Raw genomic sequence first — 20,745 nt, forward strand, 5'->3', positions numbered from 1 at the left:
TCTTTTTGAGCTGTGGATTTTCAAATATTATAGACGTCATAGTACTGATTAATAACCCTTTATCAAAATCTGTTTGTTGTTGTGTTGCATTAGTTTGGGAATATTCAGGTTCTGTTAATAGAACAGTGGACTTTTCCATTTGCAGAATATATTGAATGACCAGCAGAGGCAGTGTTGCAGAAGATGATTTCTCTGAGTTGCTGAACCCAAAACAAAACAAAAAAAAAGTTCAGCAGCTTTCAGCTCGATTTACCAGTTTACATGGTGAGTCAAACTCTCAATTTACCATTTTCCTTGTCCTTAAAAGAAGTTCAACGCATCTGATGGCTCTCAGCTACTTTTATTGGTGTATTACGCAAGAATATTATTTGTCAAGACTGAAGCGATATGGATGGCGCCATGGTCATCAGGATAGCTTTTCAAAGGTGTTGATTGTCTACAAGGCTGACAATCCTACTTTAAATACTTGTGCTAACAATATGTCAACAGAGGAAATTAGTGTATTTGAGGTTGAAATGAGGTGTCTTATATTGGAGCAATTGACTTACTCTCGCATGGAGGGAAGCTAATGTAACCTTCCTCCCTTCACACTGCATGTGTGACTCTTATACTCAAGAAGGATTGCTCTTTAGGATACTCTGTGTTCTTGTACCTCCAGACCCCTTTCAAAAGGGGAGCCCAATGCTTTTAATATTACAGATTCATTTCCCATTACACGTCCCACTTGACTTGCAGTCATAATTACAGATCGTTACCTAGTTCGGAATTCCTAATGCCTCATTGTTCTGTGTGAATGTCACCTATGGCAATCGGTCAAATGGTGCCATGACATCGTAATGCTACTGCAGGATGTCATCTGAAATGAGGGCAAGCAATAGGATACCTTTATTATGGTATTGAAATGGGTAGTAGGAAAGACAGGACTCCAGGCTGAAGGCAAAGATTGTGAGATTAAATAAACGAGGGCATTATATGAGATTTATTCATTAGTTTTATGGTGTCGGTGATCATAATATTCTCAGGTTCTCTATAGGTGAACTGATAGAGATTAGCAAGAATGAAGATGTCAGAATATGTTGTTTACAGCTTTTCTCATTCCCACTAACTGTAGCATAAACCTTCCTCCGTAAACTTATCAGATCACTTAATGGTCATTGGTGTACCATAACCTAAAAGAATTGCTGTGAGCAGGGTACGCTGTTGCTTTGGTAGCAATGAGATCTTTTTATCTACATTCTAATATAGGTGCTAGGGTTGTGTAGAGAGTGGTAGGAAAGGAGGATTAAGATTGACAGGTATGCTAGGTTGAAAATAATATTGAGATTTGAATTCTTTTTGAGCTGTGGATTTTCAAATATTATAGACGTCATAGTACTGATTAATAACCCTTTATCAAAATCTGTTTGTTGTTGTGTTGCATTAGTTTGGGAATATTCAGGTTCTGTTAATAGACTAACAGTGGACTTTTCCATTTACAGAATATATTGAATGGCCAGCAGAGGCAGTGTTGCAGAAGATGATTTCTCTGAGTTGCTGAACCCAAAACAGACAAAAAAAGTTCAGCAGCTTTCGGCTCGATTTACCAATTTACATGGTGAGTCAAATTCTCAATTTACCATTTTGCTTGTCCTTAAAAGAAATTCAACGCATCTGATGGCTCTCAGCTCCTTTTAATAGGGTATTACACGTGAATATTATTTTTCAAGACTGAAGCGATATAGATAGCGCCATGGGCATCAGGATAGCTATTCAAAGGTGTTGATTGTCTACAAGGCTGACAATCCTACTTTAAATACTTGTGCTAAAAATATGTCAACAGAGGAAATTAGTGTATTTGAGGTTGAAATGAGGTGTCTTATATTGGAGCAATTGACTTACTCTCGCATGGAGGGAAGCTAATTTAACCTTCCTCCCTTCACACTGCATGTGTGACTCTTATACTCAAGAAGGATTGCTCTTTAGGATACTCTGTGTTCTTGTACCTCCAGACCCCTTTCAAAAGGGGAGCCCAATGCTTTTAATATTACAGATTCATTTCCCATTACACCTCCCACTTGACTTGCAGTCATAATTACAGATCGTTACCTAGTTCGGAATTCCTAATGCCTCATTGTTCTGTGTGAATGTCACCTATGGCAATTGGTCAAATGGTGCCATGACATCGTAATGCTACTGCAGGATGTCATCTGAAATGAGGGCAAGCAATAGGATACATTTATCATGGTATTGAAATGGGTAGTAGGAAAGACAGGACTCCAGGCTGAAGGCAAAGATTGTGAGATTAAATAAACGAGGGCATTATATGAGATTTATTCATTAGTTTTATGGTGTCGGTGATCATAATATTCTCAGGTTCTCTATAGGTGAACTGATAGGGATTTGCAAGAATAAAGATGTCAGAATATGTTGTTTATAGCTTTTCTCATTCCCACTAACTGTAGCTTAAACCTTCCTCCCTAAACTTATCAGATCACTTAATGGTCATTGGTGTACCATAACCTAAAAGAATTGCTGTGAGCAGGGTACGCTGTTGCTTTGGTAGCAATGAGATCTTTTTATCTACATTCTAATATAGGTGCTAGGGTTGTGTAGAGAGTGGTAGGAAAGGAGGATTAAGATTGACAGGTATGCTAGGTTGAAAATAATATTGAGATTTGAATTCTTTTTGAGCTGTGGATTTTCAAATATTATAGACGTCATAGTACTGATTAATAACCCTTTATCAAAATCTGTTTGTTGTTGTGTTGCATTAGTTTGGGAATATTCAGGTTCTGTTAATAGACTAACAGTGGACTTTTCCATTTGCAGAATATATTGAATGACCAGCAGAGGCAGTGTTGTAGAAGATGATTTCTCTGAGTTGCTGAACCCAAAACAAAACAAAAAAAAAAGTTCAGCAGCTTTCGGCTCGATTTACCAGTTTACATGGTGAGTCAAACTCTCAATTTACCATTTTGCTTGTCCTTAAAAGAAGTTCAACGCATCTGATGGCTCTCAGCTCCTTTTATTGGTTTATTACGCAAGAATATTATTTGTCAAGACTGAAGCGATATGGATGGCGCCATGGTCATCAGGATAGCTTTTCAAAGGTGTTGATTGTCTACAAGGCTGACAATCCTACTTTAAATACTTGTGCTAACAATATGTCAACAGAGGAAATTAGTGTATTTGAGGTTGAAATGAGGTGTCTTATATTGGAGCAATTGACTTACTCTCGCATGGAGGGAAGCTAATTTAACCTTCCTCCCTTCACACTGCATGTGTGACTCTTATACTCAAGAAGGATTGCTCTTTAGGATACTCTGTGTTCTTGTACCTCCAGACCCCTTTCACAAGGGGAGCCCAATGCTTTTAATATTACAGATTCATTTCCCATTACACCTCCCACTTGACTTGCAGTCATAATTACAGATCGTTACCTAGTTCGGAATTCCTAATGCCTCATTGTTCTGTGTGAATGTCACCTATGGCAATTGGTCAAATGGTGCCATGACATCGTAATGCTACAGCAGGATGTCATCTGAAATGAGGGCAAGCAATAGGATACATTTATCATGGTATTGAAATGGGTAGTAGGAAAGACAGGACTCCAGGCTGAAGGCAAAGATTGTGAGATTAAATAAACGAGGGCATTATATGAGATTTATTCATTAGTTTTATGGTGTCGGTGATCATAATATTCTCAGGTTCTCTATAGGTGAAGTGATAGGGATTTGCAAGAATGAAGATGTCAGAATATGTTGTTTATAGCTTTTCTCATTCCCACTAACTGTAGCATAAACCTTCCTCTGTAAACTTATCTGATCACTTAATGGTCATTGGTGTACCATAACCTAAAAGAATTGCTGTGAGCAGGGTACGCTGTTGCTTTGGTAGCAATGAGATATTTTTATCTACATTCTAATATAGGTGCTAGGGTTGTGTAGAGAGTGGTAGGAAAGGAGGATTAAGATTGACAGGTATGCTAGGTTGAAAATAATATTGAGATTTGAATTCTTTTTGAGCTGTGGATTTTCAAATATTATAGACGTCATAGTACTGATTAATAACCCTTTATCAAAATCTGTTTGTTGTTGTGTTGCATTAGTTTGGGAATATTCAGGTTCTGTTAATAGACTAACAGTGGACTTTTCCATTTACAGAATATATTGAATGGCCAGCAGAGGCAGTGTTGCAGAAGATGATTTCTCTGAGTTGCTGAACCCAAAACAGACAAAAAAAGTTCAGCAGCTTTCGGCTCGATTTACCAATTTACATGGTGAGTCAAATTCTCAATTTACCATTTTGCTTGTCCTTAAAAGAAATTCAACGCATCTGATGGCTCTCAGCTCCTTTTAATAGGGTATTACACGTGAATATTATTTTTCAAGACTGAAGCGATATAGATAGCGCCATGGTCATCAGGATAGCTTTTCAAAGGTGTTGATTGTCTACAAGGCTGACAATCCTACTTTAAATACTTGTGCTAACAATATGTCAACAGAGGAAATTAGTGTATTTGAGGTTGAAATGAGGTGTCTTATATTGGAGCAATTGACTTACTCTCGCATGGAGGGAAGCTAATTTAACCTTCCTCCCTTCACACTGCATGTGTGACTCTTATACTCAAGAAGGATTGCTCTTTAGGATACTCTGTGTTCTTGTACCTCCGGACCCCTTTCAAAAGGGGAGCCCAATGCTTTTAATATTACAGATTCATTTCCCATTACACCTCCCACTTGACTTGCAGTCATAATTACAGATCGTTACCTAGTTCGGAATTCCTAATGCCTCATTGTTCTGTGTGAATGTCACCTATGGCAATTGGTCAAATGGTGCCATGACATCGTAATGCTACTGCAGGATGTCATCTGAAATGAGGGCAAGCAATAGGATACATTTATCATGGTATTGAAATGGGTAGTAGGAAAGACAGGACTCCAGGCTGAAGGCAAAGATTGTGAGATTAAATAAACAAGGACATTACATGAGATTTATTCATAAGTTTTAAGGTGTCGGTGATCATAATATTCTCAGGTTCTCTATAGGTGAACTGATATGGATTTGCAAGAATGAAGATGTCAGAATATGTTGTTTACAGCTTTTCTCATTCCCACTAACTGTAGCATAAACCTTCCTCCGTAAACTTATCATATCACTTAATGGTCATTGGTGTACCATAATCTAAAAGAATTGCTGTGAGCAGGGTACGCTGTTGCTTTGGTAGCAATGAGATCTTTTTATCTACATTCTAATATAGGTGCTAGGGTTGTGTAGAGAGTGGTAGGAAAGGAGGATTAAGATTGACAGGTATGCTAGGTTGAAAATAATATTGAAATTTGAATTCTTTTTGAGCTGTGGATTTTCAAATATTATAGACGTCATAGTACTGATTAATAACCCTTTATCAAAATCTGTTTGTTGTTGTGTTGCATTAGTTTGGGAATATTCAGGTTCTGTTAATAGACTAACAGTGGACTTTTCCATTTACAGAATATATTGAATGGCCAGCAGAGGCAGTGTTGCAGAAGATGATTTCTCTGAGTTGCTGAACCCAAAACAGACAAAAAAAGTTCAGCAGCTTTCGGCTCGATTTACCAATTTACATGGTGAGTCAAATTCTCAATTTACCATTTTGCTTGTCCTTAAAAGAAATTCAACGCGTCTGATGGCTTTCAGCTACTTTTATTGGTGTATTACGCAAGAATATTATTTTTCAAGACTGAAGCGATATAGATAGCGCCATGGTCATCAGGATAGCTTTTCAAAGGTGTTGATTGTCTACAAGGCTGACAATCCTACTTTAAATACTTGTGCTAACAATATGTCAACAGAGGAAATTAGTGTATTTGAGGTTGAAATGAGGTGTCTTATATTGGAGCAATTGACTTACTCTCGCATGGAGGGAAGCTAATTTAACCTTCCTCCCTTCACACTGCATGTGTGACTCTTATACTCAAGAAGGATTGCTCTTTAGGATACTCTGTGTTCTTGTACCTCCAGACCCCTTTCAAAAGGGGAGCCCAATGCTTTTAATATTACAGATTCATTTCCCATTACACCTCCCACTTGACTTGCAGTCATAATTACAGATCGTTACCTAGTTCGGAATTCCTAATGCCTCATTGTTCTGTGTGAATGTCACCTATGGCAATTGGTCAAATGGTGCCATGACATCGTAATGCTACTGCAGGATGTCATCTGAAATTAGGGCAAGCAATAGGATACATTTATCATGGTATTGAAATGGGTAGTAGGAAAGACAGGACTCCAGGCTGAAGGCAAAGATTGTGAGATTAAATAAACGAGGGCATTATATGAGATTTATTCATTAGTTTTATGGTGTCGGTGATCATAATATTCTCAGGTTCTCTATAGGTGAACTGATATGGATTTGCAAGAATGAAGATGTCAGAATATGTTGTTTACAGCTTTTCTCATTCCCACTAACTGTAGCATAAACCTTCCTCCGTAAACTTATCAGATCACTTAATGGTCATTGGTGTACCATAATCTAAAAGAATTGCTGTGAGCAGGGTACGCTGTTGCTTTGGTAGCAATGAGATCTTTTTATCTACATTCTAATATAGGTGCTAGGGTTGTGTAGAGAGTGGTAGGAAAGGAGGATTAAGATTGACAGGTATGCTAGGTTGAAAATAATATTGAAATTTGAATTCTTTTTGAGCTGTGGATTTTCAAATATTATAGACGTCATAGTACTGATTAATAACCCTTTATCAAAATCTGTTTGTTGTTGTGTTGCATTAGTTTGGGAATATTCAGGTTCTGTTAATAGACTAACAGTGGACTTTTCCATTTACAGAATATATTGAATGACCAGCAGAGGCAGTGTTGCAGAAGATGATTTCTCTGAGTTGCTGAACCCAAAACAAAACAAAAAAAAAAGTTCAGCAGCTTTCCGCTCGATTTACCAGTTTACATGGTGAGTCAAACTCTCAATTTACCATTTTGCTTGTCCTTAAAAGAAGTTCAACGCATCTGATGGCTCTCAGCTCCTTTTATTGGGGTATTACGCAAGAATATTATTTGTCAAGACTGAAGCGATATGGATGGCGCCATGGTCATCAGGATAGCTTTTCAAAGGTGTTGATTGTCTACAAGGCTGACAATCCTACTTTAAATACTTGTGCTAACAATATGTCAACAGAGGAAATTAGTGTATTTGAGGTTGAAATGAGGTGTCTTATATTGGAGCAATTGGCTTACTCTCGCATGGAGGGAAGCTAATTTAACCTTCATCCCTTCACACTGCATGTGTGACTCTTATACTCAAGAAGGATTGCTCTTTAGGATACTCTGTGTTCTTGTACCTCCAGACCCCTTTCAAAAGGGGAGCCCAATGCTTTCAATATTGCAGAGTCCTTTCCCATTACACCTCCCACTTGGCTTGCAGTCATAATTACAGATCGTTACCTAGTGCGGAATTCCTAATGCCTCATTGTTCTGTGTAATTGTCACCCATGGCAATTGGTCAAATGGTGCCCTGACATCATAATGCTACTGCAGGATGTCATCTGACATGAGGGCAAGCAATAGAATACATTTATCATGGTATTGAAATGGGTAGTAGGAATGGCAGGACTCCAGGCTGAAGGCAAAGATTGTGAGATTAAATAAACAAGGACATTACATGAGATTTATTCATTACTTTTATGGTGTTTGTGATCATAATATTCTCAGGTTCTCTATAGGTGAACTGATAGGGATTTGCAAGAATGAAGATGTCAGAATATGTTGTTTATATCTTTTCTCATTCCCACTAACTGTAGCATAAACCTTCCTCCGTAAACTTATCAGATCACATAATGGTCATTGGTGTACCATAACCTAAACGAATTGCTGTGAGCAGGGTACGCTGTCACTTGGATAGCAATGAGATCTTTTTATCTACAATCTAATATAGGTGCTATGGTTGTGTAGAGAGTGGTAGGAAAGGAGGATTAAGATTGACAGGTATGCTAGGTTGAAAATAATATTGAGATTTGAATTATTTTTGAGCTGTGGATTTTCAAATATTATAGACGTCATAGTACTGATTAATAACCCTTTATCAAAATCTGTTTGTTGTTGTATTGCATTAGTTTGGGAATATTCAGGTTCTGTTAATAGACTAACAGTGGACTTTTCCATTTGCAGAATATATTGAATGGCTAGCAGAGGCAGTGTTGCAGAAGATGATTTCTCTGAGTTTGTGAACCCCCCAAAAAAAAAAAAAGCAGAAGCTTTCGGCTCGATTTACCAATTTACATGGTGAGTCAAATTCTCAATTTACAATTTTGCTTGTCCTTAAAAGAAGTTCAATGCATCTGATGGCGCTCAGCTCCTTATAGTGGGGTATTACGTATGAGTATTATTTGTCAAGACTGAAGCTATATGGATAGCGCCATGGGCATCAGGATAGCTTTTCAAAGGTGTTGATTGTCTACAAGGCTGACAATCCTACTTTAAATACTTGTGCTAACAATATGTCAACAGAGGAAATTAGTGTATTTGAGGTTGAAATGAGGAGTATTATATTGGAGCAATTGACTTACTCTCGCATGGAGGGAAGCTAATTTAACCTTCCTCCCTTCACACTGCATGTGTGACTCTTATACTCAAGAAGGATTGCTCTTTAGCATACTCTGTGTTCTTGTACCTCCAGACCCCTTTCAAAACAGGAGCCCAATGCTTTCAATATTGCAGAGTCCTTTCCCATTACACCTCCCACTTGGCTTGCAGTCAAAATTACAGATCGTTACCTAGTGCGGAATTCCTAATGCCTCATTGTTCTGTGTAATTGTCACCCATGGCAATTGGTCAAATGGTGCCCTGACATCATAATGCTACTGCAGGATGTCATCTGACATGAGGGCAAGCAATAGAATACATTTATCATGGTATTGAAATGGGTAGTAGGAAAGACAGGACTCCAGGCTGAAGGCAAAGATTGTGAGATTAAATAAACAAGGACATTACATGAGATTTATTCATAAGTTTTAAGGTGTCGGTGATCATAATATTCTCAGGTTCTCTATAGGTGAACTGATAGGGATTTGCAAGAATGAAGATGTCAGAATATGTTGTTTACAGCTTTTCTCATTCCCACTAACTGTAGCATAAACCTTCCTCCGTAAACTTATCATATCACTTAATGGTCATTGGTGTACCATAATCTAAAAGAATTGCTGTGAGCAGGGTACGCTGTTGCTTTGGTAGCAATGAGATCTTTTTATCTACATTCTAATATAGGTGCTAGGGTTGTGTAGAGAGTGGTAGGAAAGGAGGATTAAGATTGACAGGTATGCTAGGTTGAAAATAATATTGAAATTTGAATTCTTTTTGAGCTGTGGATTTTCAAATATTATAGACGTCATAGTACTGATTAATAACCCTTTATCAAAATCTGTTTGTTGTTGTGTTGCATTAGTTTGGGAATATTCAGGTTCTGTTAATAGACTAACAGTGGACTTTTCCATTTACAGAATATATTGAATGGCCAGCAGAGGCAGTGTTGCAGAAGATGATTTCTCTGAGTTGCTGAACCCAAAACAGACAAAAAAAGTTCAGCAGCTTTCGGCTCGATTTACCAATTTACATGGTGAGTTAAATTCTCAATTTACCATTTTGCTTGTCCTTAAAAGAAATTCAACGCGTCTGATGGCTTTCAGCTCCTTTTAATAGGGTATTACACGTGAATATTATTTTTCAAGACTGAAGCGATATAGATAGCGCCATGGGCATCAGGATAGCTTTTCAAAGGTGTTGATTGTCTACAAGGCTGACAATCCTACTTTAAATACTTGTGCTAACAATATGTCAACAGAGGAAATTAGTGTATTTGAGGTTGAAATGAGGTGTCTTATATTGGAGCAATTGACTTACTCTCGCATGGAGGGAAGCTAATTTAACCTTCCTCCCTTCACACTGCATGTGTGACTCTTATACTCAAGAAGGATTGCTCTTTAGGATACTCTGTGTTCTTGTACCTCCAGACCCCTTTCAAAAGGGGAGCCCAATGCTTTTAATATTACAGATTCATTTCCCATTACACCTCCCACTTGACTTGCAGTCATAATTACAGATCGTTACCTAGTTCAGAATTCCTAATGCCTCATTGTTCTGTGTGAATGTCACCTATGGCAATTGGTCAAATGGTGCCATGACATCGTAATGCTACTGCAGGATGTCATCTGAAATGAGTGCAAGCAATAGGATACATTTATCATGGTATTGAAATGGGTAGTAGGAAAGACAGGACTCCAGGCTGAAGGCAAAGATTGTGAGATTAAATAAACGAGGGCATTATATGAGATTTATTCATTAGTTTTATGGTGTCGGTGATCATAATATTCTCAGGTTCTCTATAGGTGAACTGATAGGGATTTGCAAGAATGAAGATGTCAGAATATGTTGTTTATAGCTTTTCTCATTCCCACTAACTGTAGCATAAGCCTTCCTCCCTAAACTTATCAGATCACTTAATGGTCATTGGTGTACCATAACCTAAAAGAATTGCTGTGAGCAGGGTACGCTGTTGCTTTGGTAGCAATGAGATCTTTTTATCTACATTCTAATATAGGTGCTAGGGTTGTATAGAGAGTGGTAGGAAAGGAGGATTAAGATTGACAGGTATGCTAGGTTGAAAATAATATTGAGATTTGAATTATTTTTGAGCTGTGGATTTTCAAATATTATAGACGTCATAGTACTGATTAATAACCCTTTATCAAAATCTGTTTGTTGTTGTGTTGCATTAGTTTGTGAATATTCTGGTTCTGTTAATAGACTAACAGTGAACTTTTCCATTTGCAGAATATATTGAATGACCAGCAGAGGCAGTGTTGCAGAAGATGATTTCTCTGAGTTGCTGAACCCAAAACAAAAAAAAAAAGTTCAGCAGCTTTCGGCTCGATTTACCAGTTTACATGGTGAGTCAAACTCTCAATTTACCATTTTGCTTGTCCTTAAAAGAAGTTCAACGCATCTGATGGCTCTCAGCTCCTTTTAGTGGGGTATTACGCATGAATATTATTTGTCAAGACTGAAGCGATATGGATGGCGCCATGGTCATCAGGATAGCTTTTCAAAGATGTTGATTGTCTACAAGGCTGACAATCCTACTTTAAATACTTGTTCTAACAATATGTCAACAGAGAAAATTAGTGTCTTTGAGGTTGAAATTTGGTGTCTTATATTGGAGCAATTGACTTACTCTCGCATGGAGGGAAGCTAATTTAACCTTCCTCCCTTCACACTGCATGTGTGACTCTTATACTCAAGAAGGATTGCTCTTTAGCATACTCTGTGTTCTTGTACCTCCAGACCCCTTTCAAAAGGGGAGCCCAATGCTTTTAATATTGCAGAGTCCTTTCCCATTACACCTCCCACTTGGCTTGCAGTCATAATTACAGATCGTTACCTAGTGCGGAATTCCTAATCCCTCATTGTTCTGTGTAATTGTCACCCATGGCAATTGGTCAAATGGTGCCCTGACATCATAATGCTACTGCAGGATGTCATCTGACATGAGGGCAAGCAATAGAATACATTTATCATGGTATTGAAATGTGTAGTAGGAAAGACAGGACTCCAGACTGAAGGCAAAGATTGTGAGATTAAATAAACAAGGACATTACATGAGATGTATTCATTAGTTTTATGGTGTTGGTGATCATAATATTCTCAGGTTCTCTATAGGTGAACTGATAGGGATTTGCAAGAATGAAGATGTCAGAATATGTTGTTTATAGCTTTTCTCATTCCCACTAACTGTAGCATAAACCTTCCTCCGTAAACTTATCAGATCACTTAATGGTGATTGGTGTACCATAACCTAAACAAATTGCTGTGAGCAGGGTACGCTGTCACTTGGATAGCAATGAGATCTTTTTATCTACATTCTAATATAGGTGCTAGGGATGTGTGGAGAGTGGTAGGAAAGGAGGATTAAGATTGACAGGTATGCTAGGTTGAAAATAATATTGAGATTTGAATTATTTTTGAGCTGTGGATTTTCAAATATTATAGACGTCATAGTACTGATTAATAACCCTTTATCAAAATCTGTTTGTTGTTGTGTTGCATTAGTTTGGGAATATTCAGGTTCTGTTAATAGACTAACAGTGGACTTTTCCATTTACAGAATATATTGAATGACCAGCAGAGGCAGTGTTGCAGAAGATGATTTCTCTGAGTTGCTGAACCCAAAACAAAACAAAAAAAAAAGTTCAGCAGCTTTCGGCACGATTTACCAGTTTACATGGTGAGTCAAACTCTCAATTTACCATTTTGCTTGTCCTTAAAAGAAGTTCAACGCATCTGATGGCTCTCAGCTCCTTTTATTGGGGTATTACGCAAGAATATTATTTGTCAAGACTGAAGCGATATGGATGGCGCCATGGTCATCAGGATAGCTTTTCAAAGGTGTTGATTGTCTACAAGGCTGACAATCCTACTTTAAATACTTGTGCTAACAATATGTCAACAGAGGAAATTAGTGTATTTGAGGTTGAAATGAGGTGTCTTATATTGGAGCAATTGGCTTACTCTCGCATGGAGGGAAGCTAATTTAACCTTCATCCCTTCACACTGCATGTGTGACTCTTATACTCAAGAAGGATTGCTCTTTAGGATACTCTGTGTTCTTGTACCTCCAGACTCCTTTCAAAAGGGGAGCCCAATGCTTTCAATATTGCAGAGTCCTTTCCCATTACACCTCCCACTTGGCTTGCAGTCATAATTACAGATCGTTACCTAGTGCGGAATTCCTAATGCCTCATTGTTCTGTGTAATTGTCACCCATGGCAATTGGTCAAATGGTGCCCTGACATCATAATGCTACTGCAGGATGTCATCTGACATGAGGGCAAGCAATAGTGGGTAGTAGGAATGGCAGGACTCCAGGCTGAAGGCAAAGATTGTGAGATTAAATAAACACGGACATTACATGAGATTTATTCATTACTTTTATGGTGTTTGTGATCATAATATTCTCAGGTTCTCTATAGGTGAACTGATAGGGATTTGCAAGAATGAAGATGTCAGAATATGTTGTTTATATCTTTTCTCATTCCCACTAACTGTAGCATAAACCTTCCTCCGTAAACTTATCAGATCACTTAATGGTCATTGGTGTACCATAACCTAAAAGAATTGCTGTGAGCAGGGTACGCTGTCACTTGGATAGCAATGAGATCTTTTTATCTACATTCTAATATAGGTGCTAGGGTTGTTAAGAGAGTGGTAGGAAAGGAGGATTAAGATTGACAGGTATGCTAGGTTGAAAATATTATTGAGATTTGCATTTTTTTTGAGCTGTGGATTTTCAAATATTATAGACGTCATAGTACTGATTAATAACCCTTTATCAAAATCTGTTTGTTGTTGTGTTGCATTAGTTTGGGAATATTCAGGTTCTGTTAATAGACTAACAGTGGACTTTTCCATTTGCAGAATATATTGAATGACCAGCAGAGGCAGTGTTGCAGAAGATGATTTCTCTGAGTTGTTGAACCCAAAACAAACAAAAAAAGTTCAGCAGCTTTCGGCTCGATTTACCAATTTACATGGTGAGTCAAACTCTCAATTTACCATTTTGCTTGTCCTTAAAAGAAGTTCAATGCATCTGATGGCTCTCAGCTCCTTTTAGTGAGGTATTACGCATGAATATTATTTGTCAAGACTGAAGCGATATGGATGGTGCCATGGGCATCAGGATAGCTTTTCAAAGATGTTGATTGTCTACAAGGCTGACAATCCTACTTTAAATACTTGTGCTAACAATATGTCAACAGAGGAAATTAGTGTTTTTGAGGTTGAAATGAGGTGTCTTATATGGGAGCAATTGACTTACTCTCGCATGGAGGGAAGCTAATTTAACCTCCCTCCCTTCACACTGCATGTGTGACTCTTATACTCAAGAAGGATTTCTTTTTAGGATACTCTGTGTTCTTGTACCTCCAGACCCCTTTCAAAAGGGGAGCCCAATGCTTTCAATATTGCAGAGTCCTTTCCCATTACACCTCCCACTTGGCTTGCAGTCATAATTACAGTTTGTTACCTAGTGCGGAATTCCTAATGCCTCATTGTTCTGTGTAATTGTCACCCATGGCAATTGGTCAAATGGTGCCCTGACATCATAATGCTACTGCAGGATGTCATCTGAAATAAGGGCAAGCAATAGGATACATTTATCATTGTATTGAAATGGGTAGTAGGAAAGACAGGACTCCAGGCTGAAGGCAAATATTGTGAGATTAAATAAACAAGGGCATTATATGAGATTTATTCATTAGTTTTATGGTGTCGGTGATCATAATATTCTCAGATTCTCTATAGGTGAACTGATAGGGATTTGCAAGAATGAAGATGTCAGAATATGTTGTTTATAGCTTTTCTCATTCGCACTAACTGTAGCATAAACCTTCCTCTGTAAACTTATCAGATCACTGAATGGTCATTGGTGTACCATAACCTAAAAGAATTGCTGTGAGCAGGGTAGGCTGTCACTTGGATAGCAATGAGATCAATTTATCTACATTCTAATATAGGTGCGAGGGTTGTTTAGAGAGTGGTAGGAAAGGAGGATTAAGATTGACAGGTATGCTAGGTTGAGAATAATATTGAGATTTGAATTCTTTTTGAGCTGTGGATTTTCAAATATTATAGACGTCATAGTACTGATTAATAACCCTTTATCAAAATCTGTTTGTTGTTGTGTTGCATTAGTTTGGGAATATTCAGGTTCTGTTAATAGAATAACAGTGGGCTTTTCCATTTGCAGAATATATTGAATGACCAGCAGAGGCAGTGTTGCAGAAGATGATTTCTCTGAGTTGTTGAACCCAAAACAAACAAAAAATGTTCAACAGCTTTCGGCTCTATTTACCAATTTACATGGTGAGTCAAACTCTCAATTTACCAATTTGCTTGTCCTTAAAAGAAGTTCAATGCATCTGATGGCTCTCAGCTCAAATCAGTGGGGTATTACGCATGAATATTATTTGTCAAGACTGAAGCGATATGGATAGCGCAATGGGCATCAGGATAGCTTTTCAAAAATGTTGATTGTCTACAAGGCTGACAATCCTACTTTAAATACTTGTGTTAACAATGTGTCAACAGAGGAAATTAGTGTCTTTGAGGTTGAAATGAGGTGTCTTATATTGGAGCAATTGACTTACTCTCACATGGAGGGAAGCTAATTTAACCTTCCTCCTTTCACACTGCATGTGTGACTCTTATACTCAAGAAGGATTGCTCTTTAGGATACTCTGTGTTCTTGTACCTCCAGACCCCTTTCAAAAGGGGAGCCCAATGCTTTCAATATTGCAGAGTCCTATCCCATTACACCTCCCACTTGGCTTGCAGTCATAATTACAGATCGTTACCTAGTGCGGAATTCCTAATGCCTCATTGTTCTGTGTAATTGTCACCCATGGCGATTGGTCAAATGGTGCCCTGACATCATAATGCTACTGCAGGATGTCATCTGAAATGAGGGCAAGCAATAGGATACATTTATCATGGTATTGAAATGGGTAGTAGGAAAGACAGGACTCCAGGCTGAAGGCAAAGATTGTGAGATTAAATAAACAAGGGCATTATATGACATTTATTCATTAGTTTTATGGTGTCGGTGATCATAATATTCTCAGGTTCTCTATAGGTGAACTGATAGGGATTTGCAAGAATGAAGATGTCAGAATATGTTGTTTGTAGCTTTTCTCATTCGCACTAACTGTAGCATAAACCTTCCTCTGTAAACTTTGATCACTTAATGGTCATTGGTGTACCATAACCTAAAAGAATTGCTGTGAGCAGGGTACGCTGTCACTTGGATAGCAATGAGATCTTTTTATCTACATTCTAATATAGGTGCTAGGGTTGTTAAGAGAGTGGTAGGAAAGGAGGATTAAGATTGACAGGTATGCTAGGTTGAAAATATTATTGAGATTTGCATTTTTTTTGAGCTGTGGATTTTCAAATATTATAGACGTCATAGTACTGATTAATAACCCTTTATCAAAATCTGTTTGTTGTTGTGTTGCATTAGTTTGGGAATATTCAGGTTCTGTTAATAGACTAACAGTGGACTTTTCCATTTGCAGAATATATTGAATGACCAGCAGAGGCAGTGTTGCAGAAGATGATTTCTCTGAGTTGTTGAACCCAAAACAAACAAAAAAAGTTCAGCAGCTTTCGGCTCGATTTACCAATTTACATGGTGAGTCAAACTCTCAATTTACCATTTTGCTTGTCCTTAAAAGAAGTTCAATGCATCTGATGGCTCTCAGCTCCTTTTAGTGAGGTATTACGCATGAATATTATTTGTCAAGACTGAAGCGATATGGATGGTGCCATGGGCATCAGGATAGCTTTTCAAAGATGTTGATTGTCTACAAGGCTGACAATCCTACTTTAAATACTTGTGCTAACAATATGTCAACAGAGGAAATTAGTGTTTTTGAGGTTGAAATGAGGTGTCTTATATGGGAGCAATTGACTTACTCTCGCATGGAGGGAAGCTAATTTAACCTCCCTCCCTTCACACTGCATGTGTGACTCTTATACTCAAGAAGGATTTCTTTTTAGGATACTCTGTGTTCTTGTACCTCCAGACCCCTTTCAAAAGGGGAGCCCAATGCTTTCAATATTGCAGAGTCCTTTCCCATTACACCTCCCACTTGGCTTGCAGTCATAATTACAGTTTGTTACCTAGTGCGGAATTCCTAATGCCTCATTGTTCTGTGTAATTGTCACCCATGGCAATTGGTCAAATGGTGCCCTGACATCATAATGCTACTGCAGGATGTCATCTGAAATAAGGGCAAGCAATAGGATACATTTATCATTGTATTGAAATGGGTAGTAGGAAAGACAGGACTCCAGGCTGAAGGCAAATATTGTGAGATTAAATAAACAAGGGCATTATATGAGATTTATTCATTAGTTTTATGGTGTCGGTGATCATAATATTCTCAGATTCTCTATAGGTGAACTGATAGGGATTTGCAAGAATGAAGATGTCAGAATATGTTGTTTATAGCTTTTCTCATTCGCACTAACTGTAGCATAAACCTTCCTCTGTAAACTTATCAGATCACTGAATGGTCATTGGTGTACCATAACCTAAAATAATTGCTGTGAGCAGGGTAGGCTGTCACTTGGATAGCAATGAGATCAATTTATCTACATTCTAATATAGGTGCGAGGGTTGTTTAGAGAGTGGTAGGAAAGGAGGATTAAGATTGACAGGTATGCTAGGTAGAGAATAATATTGAGATTTTAATTCTTTTTGAGCTGTGGATTTTCAAATATTATAGACGTCATAGTACTGATTAATAACCCTTTATCAAAATCTGTTTGTTGTTGTGTTGCATTAGTTTGGGAATATTCAGGTTCTGTTAATAGACTAACAGTGCACTTTTCCATTTGCAGAATATATTGAATGACCAGCAGAGGCAGTGTTGCAGAAGATGATTTCTCTGAGTTGTTGAACCCAAAACAAACAAAAAAAGTTCAACATCTTTCGGCTCGATTTACCAATTTACATGGCGAGTCAAACTCTCAATTTACCAATTTGCTTGTCCTTAAAAGAAGTTCAATGCATCTGATGGCTCTCAGCTTCAATTAGTGGGGTATTACGCATGAATATTATTTGTCAAGACTGAAGCGATATGGATGGCGCCATGGGCATCAGGATAGCTTTTCAAAAATGTTGATTGTCTACAAGGCTGACAATCCTACTTTAAATACTTGTGCTAACAATGTGTCAACAGAGGAAATTAGTGTCTTTGAGGTTGAAATGAGGTGTCTTATATTGGAGCAATTGACTTACTCTCACATGGAGGGAAGCTATTTTAACCTTCCTCCCTTCACACTGCATGTGTGACTCTTATACTCAAGAAGGATTGCTCTTTAGGATACTCTGTGTTCTTGTACCTCCAGACCCCTTTCAAAAGGGGAGCCCAATGCTTTCAATATTGCAGAGTCCTATCCCATTACACCTCCCACTTGGCTTGCAGTCATAATTACAGATCGTTACCTAGTGCGGAATTCCTAATGCCTCATTGTTCTGTGTAATTGTCACCCATGGCGATTGGTCAAATGGTGCCCTGACATCATAATGCTACTGCAGGATGTCATCTGAAATGAGGGCAAGCAATAGGATACATTTATCATGGTATTGAAATGGGTAGTAGGAAAGACAGGACTCCAGGCTGAAGGCAAAGATTGTGAGATTAAATAAACAACGGCATTATATGAGATTTATTCATTAGTTTTATGGTGTCGGTGATCATAATATTCTCAGGTTCTCTATAGGTGAACTGATAGGGATTTGCAAGAATGAAGATGTCAGAATATGTTGTTTATAGCTTTTCTCATTCGCACTAACTGTAGCATAAACCTTCCTCTGTAAACTTATCTGATCACTTAAAGGTCATTGGTGTACCATAACCTAGAAGAATTGCTGTGAGCAGGGTACGCTGTCACTTGGATAGCAATGAGATCTTTTTATCTACATTCTAATATAGGTGCTAGGGTTGTTAAGAGAGTGGTAGGAAAGGAGGATTAAGATTGACAGGTATGCTAGGTTGAAAATATTATTGAGATTTGCATTTTTTTGAGCTGTGGATTTTCAAATATTATAGACGTCATAGTACTGATTAATAACCCTTTATCAAAATCTGTTTGTTGTTGTGTTGCATTAGTTTGGGAATATTCAGGTTCTGTTAATAGACTAACAGTGGACTTTTCCATTTGCAGAATATATTGAATGACCAGCAGAGGCAGTGTTGCAGAAGATGATTTCTCTGAGTTGTTGAACCCAAAACAAACAAAAAAAGTTCAGCAGCTTTCGGCTCGATTTACCAATTTACATGGTGAGTCAAACTCTCAATTTACCATTTTGCTTGTCCTTAAAAGAAGTTCAATGCATCTGATGGCTCTCAGCTCCTTTTAGTGAGGTATTACGCATGAATATTATTTGTCAAGACTGAAGCGATATGGATGGTGCCATGGGCATCAGGATAGCTTTTCAAAGATGTTGATTGTCTACAAGGCTGACAATCCTACTTTAAATACTTGTGCTAACAATATGTCAACAGAGGAAATTAGTGTTTTTGAGGTTGAAATGAGGTGTCTTATATGGGAGCAATTGACTTACTCTCGCATGGAGGGAAGCTAATTTAACCTCCCTCCCTTCACACTGCATGTGTGACTCTTATACTCAAGAAGGATTTCTTTTTAGGATACTCTGTGTTCTTGTACCTCCAGACCCCTTTCAAAAGGGGAGCCCAATGCTTTCAATATTGCAGAGTCCTTTCCCATTACACCTCCCACTTGGCTTGCAGTCATAATTACAGATCGTTACCTAGTGCGGAATTCCTAATGCCTCATTGTTCTGTGTAATTGTCACCCATGGCGATTGGTCAAATGGTGCCCTGACATCATAATGCTACTGCAGGATGTCATCTGAAATGAGGGCAAGCAATAGGATACATTTATCATGGTATTGAAATGGGTAGTAGGAAAGACAGGACTCCAGGCTGAAGGCAAAGATTGTGAGATTAAATAAACAAGGGCATTATATGACATTTATTCATTAGTTTTATGGTGTCGGTGATCATAATATTCTCAGGTTCTCTATAGGTGAACTGATAGGGATTTGCAAGAATGAAGATGTCAGAATATGTTGTTTGTAGCTTTTCTCATTCGCACTAACTGTAGCATAAACCTTCCTCTGTAAACTTTGATCACTTAATGGTCATTGGTGTACCATAACCTAAAAGAATTGCTGTGAGCAGGGTACGCTGTCACTTGGATAGCAATGAGATCTTTTTATCTACATTCTAATATAGGTGCTAGGGTTGTTAAGAGAGTGGTAGGAAAGGAGGATTAAGATTGACAGGTATGCTAGGTTGAAAATATTATTGAGATTTGCATTTTTTTTGAGCTGTGGATTTTCAATTATAGACGTCATAGTACTGATTAATAACCCTTTATCAAAATCTGTTTGTTGTTGTGTTGCATTAGTTTGGGAATATTCAGGTTCTGTTAATAGACTAACAGTGGACTTTTCCATTTGCAGAATATATTGAATGACCAGCAGAGGCAGTGTTGCAGAAGATGATTTCTCTGAGTTGTTGAACCCAAAACAAACAAAAAAAGTTCAGCAGCTTTCGGCTCGATTTACCAATTTACATGGTGAGTCAAACTCTCAATTTACCATTTTGCTTGTCCTTAAAAGAAGTTCAATGCATCTGATGGCTCTCAGCTCCTTTTAGTGAGGTATTACGCATGAATATTATTTGTCAAGACTGAAGCGATATGGATGGTGCCATGGGCATCAGGATAGCTTTTCAAAGATGTTGATTGTCTACAAGGCTGACAATCCTACTTTAAATACTTGTGCTAACAATATGTCAACAGAGGAAATTAGTGTTTTTGAGGTTGAAATGAGGTGTCTTATATGGGAGCAATTGACTTACTCTCGCATGGAGGGAAGCTAATTTAACCTCCCTCCCTTCACACTGCATGTGTGACTCTTATACTCAAGAAGGATTTCTTTTTAGGATACTCTGTGTTCTTGTACCTCCAGACCCCTTTCAAAAGGGGAGCCCAATGCTTTCAATATTGCAGAGTCCTTTCCCATTACACCTCCCACTTGGCTTGCAGTCATAATTACAGTTTGTTACCTAGTGCGGAATTCCTAATGCCTCATTGTTCTGTGTAATTGTCACCCATGGCAATTGGTCAAAT

Source organism: Lissotriton vulgaris, chromosome 11, assembly GCF_964263255.1.
Source record: "Lissotriton vulgaris chromosome 11, aLisVul1.2, whole genome shotgun sequence".
NCBI lineage: Eukaryota > Metazoa > Chordata > Amphibia > Caudata > Salamandridae > Lissotriton > Lissotriton vulgaris.